At 36.5% G+C, this 9,195-nt stretch overlaps 1 protein-coding gene across 1 annotated transcript in view; it reads right to left on the bottom strand.

Moving 5' to 3' along the window:
• LOC149743909 (uncharacterized) overlaps positions 1-9,195 on the bottom strand; it is a 200,468-nt gene that overhangs the window by 148,629 nt on the left and 42,644 nt on the right. The window lies entirely within an intron of this gene.

Raw genomic sequence — 9,195 nt, 5'->3', positions numbered from 1 at the left:
TGTACTTGTTCAAACCACAGAGCTTCTGATGGGCATTCTTTTAAAATACTCCTATAGATAGAATATATTCTTCCTCTCTGTTTATTTTCTTTGGAATGGCAGCTGCCTCAACTTAATGAGATTGAGACCATTTCTCTGAGGATCAGATGCTAGTTCAGTGAGATTAATGAACAGTGTGAAAGCTTAGTTTGATATTTGAAAAACTTATTTGTTTACTTATTTATGACCACTACTCATGGAATTCTGCTCCATAACCAGTGAATTCTAGTTCCTCAGGCCTGATTCAGGGTAACATGTAGACTTTAAAATATGACCAATACTATCCTGATGATATTTTGACATCCTTGACTCTCTAGTAGAATCAGTAGATTTTTAGCAACATTTATTATTTGTTCAGAGATTTAGAGTTCATTCATTTGCATCATCTGTCTTATCACAGTGCCTGAGTGAAGAATGATGGTGATGGTTTCTATAAATACACATTCTCAGTTGAAGGAAACATTTTTCTAATCCTTTCCTATGGTCATTAAAAATATTTTGAAAGTAAATATTAAATATTTTCAATACCAGTTAAAATTAAAGTATTATATCTCTGTGTATCTATTAATATTGTAATTGCATCGTAGTAAGCTGAAATATGTCTCCCCCCAAAATAGTCACAACCTAATCCCTGGAGCCTGTGAATGTTACCTTATATTGCAAAAAAACAGGGGTATTTGCAGATGTGATTAAATTGAGATCTTAAGACAGAAAATTATGTTGGATTATCCTAAATGCCATCACATGTATCCCTATAAAAGGGACTCAGATTTTACACAGATGGGGGAGAAGGCAATGTGAAGATGGAGCAGAGAGATACTTAAAGACACTGGAATGATGGGGCCACATTTGACGGGATGCCTGCAGCCACCAGAAACTGGAAAAGTCAAGGAAAAAATTCTCCTAAGAGCCTCTGGGGGGGCCATGGCCCTGCCGCCACTATGACTCAGATTAAGTAATACTGACAGAACTGTGAGAGAATAAATGGAACACATTTTGCTTGTTTTAAGCCAAGTATCTGCTGAATTGTTACAGAAACTTTTTATGACTTGGAAAAATTATTCTTATGTTATCTTCTTGATTGAGGGCTTAGCTAATTTATTTCTTGGTTTTTAGTTAATTCTTGAAACATCAATGTCTTTCTGAGAACTATTTTTATCATATTATATATTCATCAGCCCATAGTCCATATGGTTGCCATTTAAGCACATTTAGTGAGATTTTTCTTAGTGCCCATATTCTATGTCTGTAAAACATTATCGATGTTTGAATAGATTGAATGTTATTCATATCGTAGACACATATATTATAGGTTAATATATAGAGGGGTATGGATAGATACTTTATAATATCAAGTAAAACAAGTTTTATTATGATATAATCCCTTCTTTGTTTTTTCCTCTTAGTTTTTTGCTTGCTTTGCTATATTTGAACAAAACTGTTTCCTATTGACTTATTACTTACACGTCATACAGTTTGTAATGACTTCCTGTGAATTTAAAATATACATTGTTATATCTTTAATTAGTAGACCTTTAGTTAACCAGTTTCTACCTATAGGTGATATGTTGTTTCACCTGTCATATAAGGTCTTTAAAACTGGCCTTAAAATGCCCTAAGGCCAACATTGTCACTGTTTTTTTAGCTAAAGACTTTTCTCTTGTGGTGGAAATAAAGGGGAAGCATCAGGATGCATATACTTGTCCCACCCACATGGCTGTGTTCCCCTCTCCAATCTGCATCACTAATAAGCATTTCTAGTTGATCTTTCAGACCTTTACTGTGAGAGACCAATGGATTTAATGAAGAAAGAGTCCTCCAGGACATGCAGACTCCCCCAGTTTCTTCAGTGCAGGGTTGTTTCACATGGCATTCCCAGCCTGCAATTAACCTTCCTCAAATGTCTGTCCTTCTAACTAAATTCTTCTTACCAGCTTCCTGCTGTGTCTACCAATTTTGTTTACTTTTGTGTTGTTTTAAGAACTTGTTTTATCTGTATGTAACAGTACTATTGTAACAGTGAAGAGCTAAATTGGACTGCAGGTTAGATCTGTTTCTTTGAATTTAACCTTTGCTTTTCATTGCTTTTATTATTATATCATACATAATGGCCTGCCTCAAGGAACACTGCCCCTCTGCCTGAATGTTAAACTAAACTGCCTTGGTTCAGCTCACAGGGAGCCGATCTGACCCTGCCCACTTGTGAATGGCTGCAGTTAAGAAGAAATTAACACATCTCCTCCTATTTTGCAAGATAAATGGCCTTGTTTACTTTACTTCTTCACCTTCTCTCCCTCTCTGTTCTGTAAAAGAAACTGGCATCCAGACCCCGATAAGATGTTTTTTTGGGAACCCTTGCCTCACCACTTGCTGTCCCGATTTATTGGCCTGTCGTGCGGCGAGCAGAGTGAGCTTGGACTCGGTAACACTATTGCATTATTTGGAACATTAGTTACCTCTTAGATGTCATTTTCTAAGAAAGACAGCATCACATCTGACTCTAACAAATTGTAAATTCTTAAGTATGTCTTAACTGCTAGAATTTTCTATTTCTTATTCCACTTTTTAGAGTATTTCCCTCATTCACATGTGTGTTATATTGTGCAAGTTTTACACACTTGTGATGTTTCTCTGTTCTTGTTTATCATAATTTTTACTGATATAAAGCAAACCCCTTGATTTTTAAAGCATTTTTACCGTAAATTCTATTTTGACTGAGATTTACATTGAAAATCTTGTTTTAATCTTGCTTAAAGTTTCCAGGTCTATAAATGGAGATACTTTTAAATGTCTTAAATTTTGGTTTTGATTTGTCTACTATAAATAATATAGTGATAGAATTTTAAGTAGTCAGTCTAGGAAAATTTGTCTTTTAATGCAAGCTTTATATCAATTCACAATTATTATGATCCATAATATACTTCCTCTTATATCTGGTTTTCATTGAAATTCTTTTGCTTTTTCCCTTGTTTCTGCATTTTCTTGTATTCCAATTTAAAAACTTTTCTAGAAATAGTTTGTATTTTATATTTGTGGTTCTTATTTTTCTCTAACACTTAAAAATGTCTATCCTCTCTTTATAAATGGTACATGTGAAACCGAGCAGGGCCCTTTTGAGGCTCCCGGGCACGGAGGTCTCTTTTTTGTCCCCTGTTTCTTGTCGGCGAGATTCCAGCCTCCTTGACCTTCCCTGAGTTCCAAAGGGCAGATTCAAACAGTTGCTAATCAAGGAAGGAGGAGGCAAAAAACCACTTGAGGCAAGATTAAAGGGAGCAGAGAAGCTCATCTAGATTAGGAGACCCACCACTGAGACCCTGCACACACCCTAATCTTGTCAGCAACCCCACCCTTGGGAAGCATTGTTATAAAACTCCTTATCAAATCCTCCTGGGTGGGGACACACAGTTTTTTGAGGCAGAAGCCCCCTGTGTCCCCCTTTGCCTGGCAAAGTTATAAAGCTATCCTCTTCTATCTCATCCAAAGCTCTGTCTCCGAGGTTCGATTCGGCACTGGTGTACAGAGAAGCTGAGCTTTCGACATCACAGGTAACTGAAATGACCGTATCTAAATGTAAAACAACTTTAACTGCAGCATAAACAACTATGTATATATCCCTGGTAAAACAAACAAATAACAAAAATATCACTATGCATAACTTCTTCTATAACATAGCAATACATTTTGCATGGAATTTCTTGATCCTTCTCCCCTCCCTACCTCTAAACCCAAGGGTTGGTCCTACCATCTAAAATATCTCTTCTTGTTTATAAGTTTTTATATATACAAACAAAAACAGCAAACAACATGAACGTTCTTAAATGGTAAAAATGCTGAATAAATGATAGTACATATAAATACAGAAATATTACCGTTTTTATATGTGACTTGTATGTCCGTCCTCACATGATATCTTGATTGATGTTTAAGTGGGAAATGCGGGTTTCAGAGTACTGTGCATAGTTTGCTTCCGTTCTTTATAGAAGTAAACAGCAAACACATCTACATATGTGTTTGTGTGTATGTATGTTTTCGTATGGGTGCATGGTATTGAAGCCGAATCCAGCCTCTGTACCCTGACACCGAATTGAATCTCAGAGACAGAGTTTTGGGTGAAGTAGAAAAGAATAGCTTTATTACTTTGCCAGGCAAAGGGGGACACAGCGGTATAATGTCCTCAAAACTGTGTGTCCAAAAAGGGAGGGGGGGTTGTGAAGAGTCTTATAGTCAAGGGGGCAGGGTTGCTGATAAGGATCGGGCTGTGCATTCCTTCAATCCAAATATCATCTGGCGTCAGGTGGTGATGGGCAAACTGTTACCTTCTCTGGAATGAAGAGTGCTTCCTCAAGTAGTTAACATCTTCCATTTGGTGAGGGTTTTAGTTCTGCAGAAGAGCTCAAAGGTATTGTTATGAATATCCTTTGCGGGGGTGGGGTGGGGGTGGGGGGGGACCAGGACCCTGCCCTCAAGGCTGTACTATTGTTTCTAGACTGCTCCTCCCTTGTCTCTGCATCCCCCACCCCCTCTCCTGATTAGCAACTGTTTGAACCTGGCCTTTGGAACTCAGAGAAGGGGATACAGAAAGGCTTTTGTGCCCAGGAGCCCCATAGGGTCCTGCTGGGTTTCAGTATCTTTTTAAATTCATGAGGAAAGATGTAATAAGTTATATATATATATATAAAAAAAAACTCATTGCTTGAAGGAGCTAGAAAATGTTTTATTTCTGTGATTGCATTGAACTTGTATTATTTTGCAATACAAATATTTAGTACTTAAATTGCATTACATTCCAAAGTAGTGTTGTCAAAAAGTATTTATGTTTTCATCAGTTTTCTCCAGAAAAACAGAGCCTGCAGCAGATATAAAGATATGCAGAGAGAATTTTTTTATGAAGGTGACGTGATTATGGAGGCTGAGAAGTTCCGCGATCTGCAGTTGGCTTGCTGGAGGCCCAGAACACTGGTGACGTAGTTCCTCTTCAAACCCAAAGGCTAAGTGGAGGGGAGCCAATGGCGTAGGTCCCAGTCTGAGTCTGAAGGCCTGAGAACCGAAATCATTGATATCTAAGGGCAGAAGAGGGACCTCCTGGCTCCAACAGAGAGTAAATTCACCCTTCCTCTGCCTTCTTGTTCTATTCAGGCCCTCAGTGGATTGCGTGATGCCCCCCTCCATTGGTGAGGGCCATCTTCTTGACTCAGTCTACTGATTCAGATGCTAATCTCTTCCAGAAACACCCTCACAGACATACCCAGAAATAATGTTTCACAAGGTATCTGGGCATCCCTCAGCCCAGTCAAGCAAGTTGACACATAAAATTATCTATCACAATTTAGCATAAGCTGTGTTTTGCTATTTACATATATATGTACATACATATATAGTTTTTTTATATATAAATTTATTATCAGTTTTACTGACCTTATCTATGTGATTTTCTTTTTCTGAAAAAAAATGTATGTACTTTATTTTTTAATTTTTATATTTCTTCAATATATTTGTTTTTTTATACTTGCATAATTTGTTACAGAGTTGTTTTTGCAATATCTTTTTTTTGACCACACTTGCACACGTCGCTATATTGTTTTGGAGAATGGGCTCATCTCTCAATACATGTTTTATTACCTCATCAGATAATAAAGAAAATGTGACTGTTTTAAAGTGTAAATATTCCTTTTCCCTAGGAGTTTGTAGCAATTTATTATTATTTTGTTTGTTCATTAATTTTGTCTGAATGTTTCAGATGAAAGCACCATCAATCTTAACAGGGTTTTTGGGGTTGTTTTTAATTCAGTGATACGTTGTACTATTTATTTATCTAAATACCTTTTGCTCTTATATTCTCTCTATCCCTTAGTAGGATATATGTTACTGAGGTTGCATATGCATTTATTTTAAATTCCTAAGCTCCCTTAAAGAAAAGTTTCATATTTTGCAGGAATGCTACCTTCTCAAACATTACTAAGCATATTTATTAAGTTATTTGTGTTTATTTTTCCATTAATTTCTTTCCTTAATAGATAGTTCTTTCATTAGCTCCAGCCAGTGTTCCTCTTCTATGTTCCCCTCAGATATTTGGTCATTATGGATTTTTCTGTGTAAATTTATAACAGTAGTTAGCATTGATCAATAGTAGTTGTTTAAGTGGCTTCTTTTTATTCACTCAGCACAACACTAAATATTTTTCTTTTCCAAACAGCAGATGCACTTTTACTTTATGTGATTTCTAGCTGTGGTTGTAATTATGAACTTGAGTCTGGTCTGGTTTTTCTGTTGAACAGGAAGAAATAGCCTTTTCTATGGTGATGACCAGAAGTTTTCCTCAGCACACCTCTCAGCTTCTCCTTCCAGCTTCAACACTCTGGGAACCTGCCATACTTGATCTCTTTGGAGAGGTATTCTGGGACAAATCCTCTAGATACAGCAAATGTTAAGAGGTAACTGGCACAGAACTAACAGCTTTCATACTTGGCTACAAGACAGTCTTCTCTAGTTTCCCATATATTTCTTGACCTGATGCATTTAAGGACGTTTGAAATCACATTATTTTGAAGTGTCTTAATTTTGCTTATATTGGGTTGTGGAAGTTTCAGATTAGGTTTATCCTCTCAAGGCAATCTGATCTTATTGGCTCTGTATCCTTCAGAAATAACTGAATAATTGATTCTTACTAGGGACTTCTCTTGGTTTTTCAGGACCTCCAAGTCTTTAACTGTTTATTTACTATATTTTGTGATTTCTATAATCTCAATGGGATTTTTGAAGGAAGAAGAGATTAAAACATGGCCTTAGTCAGCCATTTTGAAACCCCAAGTCTCTCTTTTTTTTTAGGTAATGTTATCACAGTGAGGGAACAGAAAAAACAGTTAACAATCAGAGTTTAATACAGAGTACGGTTCTATGAGTTATACATGGACATATAAACAGCAGTTGAAATCTAATCCCTATTAGAAGGAAATGCACATTCTTAAATGTGATTATTTTAACTTCATTATGATTAATTTTAATAAAATTACATACAGTTTTCTGGAATCCAGTTTATCATTAATTAAAATGAAAGGTATGATTAATACATCCACATTAAAAGTGTTTTTAAAAATTAAGCAAGAAAAAATACACTAATAAAGTAAATGTGAATTTTATTAGTAAATAAGGAAAGTTAATTGGTTTGAAATAATTAGAAATAGACATATCCTAGATTTAGATTGGGTGTAGAATAGAAATTCCACAGAGAATGTAACTTTAATTCAAAAGGTAATACAGTGAGTTTTACAAATCATAACTTGAGTGTGGGTGGAAAATCACCTCAGTTTCTTTTTTTGTTTTTGTTCTTTTTTTGCGGTACACGGGCCTCTCACTGTTGTGGCCTCTCCCGTTGCGGAGCACAGGCTCTGGACGTGCAGGCTCAGCGGCCATGGCTCACGGGCCCAGCAGCTCCGCGGCATGTGGGATCTTCCCGGACCGGGGCACGAACCTGTGTCCCCTGCATCGGCAGGCGGGCTCTCAACCACTGCGCCACCAGGGAAGCCCTCGGTTTCTTTTTAAAGTGTGCATTCCTGGTCCTCATTTCCAAATATCCTAATGAGATTCACAAGAAACTAAATTCCTAACAAGAATCCCCAGGTAATTCTAATGAGAGACACTGTTCCAAGAGAGTATGTACTCATTTTACCACTCAATAAAAGAGCTCAACAGGAATAGTTAATCAGATTTGATAATGCTGCAGCAATGCTAACTATGAGAGTAATAGTAATAATAACAATTACAAGAGCAAACAAATTAATAGCTTTATAGGTGTCAGTCTGCTATGAACTTTCTTTTAATGGTTTCCACTAATCCTTATAAAAACCTGAGTTCCTACAAATTAAGTTTATACTTCTGATAAAGAATTTAGTCTAAGAAAAGAGAAGCTATTTGTCTATGTCCTGTAAGTAGCAAGCATCAGCACTCTCTGACAGCAGAGACTTCTCCCATAATCCTCCCTGCTAGACACTTCTATTTAAAATCATAATTTTAATAGTGCAAGTTGAAAACAACATATATTTATATAATTACTATGTACCATGTTAATGTATCACATGACTAATAGAAAGACACCTTTCTGATGTTGATTCTTCCCATACAAGAACAAGGTATTTACTTCCATTAGTCATATCTTTTTTGAAGACTCTCCATAATGCTTCACTATTTTATCTATTGAATTTCTAAAATGTATTGAATGAGTTATTTCTAAATATGTAAATTTTTGTTCTATTGCAACAGAGTTTTTTTTTTTCTTTCTATGATGTTTCTTATCAATTTTTATTAGGAGAAGTAATTTTGGTATATGATTAGATCACCAATTTAACACATTGCTTATTTTAATTTTTTGTTACATTACTAAAATTTTCTAGGTAATGTATCTGTAAATTGTTAAAATTTTATACCACTTATGCCTCTCATATAATCATATGATAATTGAAAAAATGTATATTAATCAAGAGCTGTGTCAAGCACTGCATTGAGTGTTGGAGTGAAAAAAACAAAAAGCAAAACCTTGCTTCATTAAACTTACAATTTACTGGTAATCTCAGGCATTTGCCAAATAATCATACAGAAATATAATTCCAAATTGGATAGGTTCCATTAAGAAAATACAGAAAGATTTTTTTTCAATAAATTTATTATTTTATTTATTTATTTTTGGCTGCATTGGGTATTCGTTGCTGCACACAGGCTTTCTCTAGTTGCACGCAGGCCTTCTGTAGTTGTGGCGAGCGGGGACTACTCTTTGTTGCGGTGCGAGGGCTTCTCATTGCAGTGGCTTCTCTTGTTGTGGAGCACAGGCTCTAGGAACGCGGGCTTCAGTAGTTGTGGCTTGCGGGCTCTAGAACGCAGGCCCAGTAGTTGTGGTCCACAGGTTTATTTGCTCCGCATGTGGGATCTTCCCGAACCAGGGCTCAAACCCGTGTCCCCTGTATTGGCAGGCAGACTCTTAACCACTGCGCCACCAGGGAAGCCCAAGAAAATACAGAAAGCTTTTAATGTATGCCACGGGGCATGTGATTAGCAGTTCAGATTTTAGAGAAATGCTGCAGTTAACGAGAAGTGTTACGGAATATTGTTTTACATGGGTGGCACTATTTGAAAGCTCCAGGCATGAGGGAAAACAGGGCACAGTGG

The sequence above is a fragment of the Delphinapterus leucas genome, unplaced genomic scaffold (genome assembly GCF_059928025.1).
Source record: "Delphinapterus leucas isolate spDelLeu-1000000601 "Yukka" unplaced genomic scaffold, BTC_Dleu_Yukka2 spDelLeu_asBTCV2_sq57, whole genome shotgun sequence".
Classification (NCBI taxonomy): Eukaryota; Metazoa; Chordata; class Mammalia; order Artiodactyla; family Monodontidae; genus Delphinapterus; species Delphinapterus leucas.
Note: the sequence above shows the minus strand (reverse complement) of the source record. Positions and strands in the feature narration are given on the sequence as shown.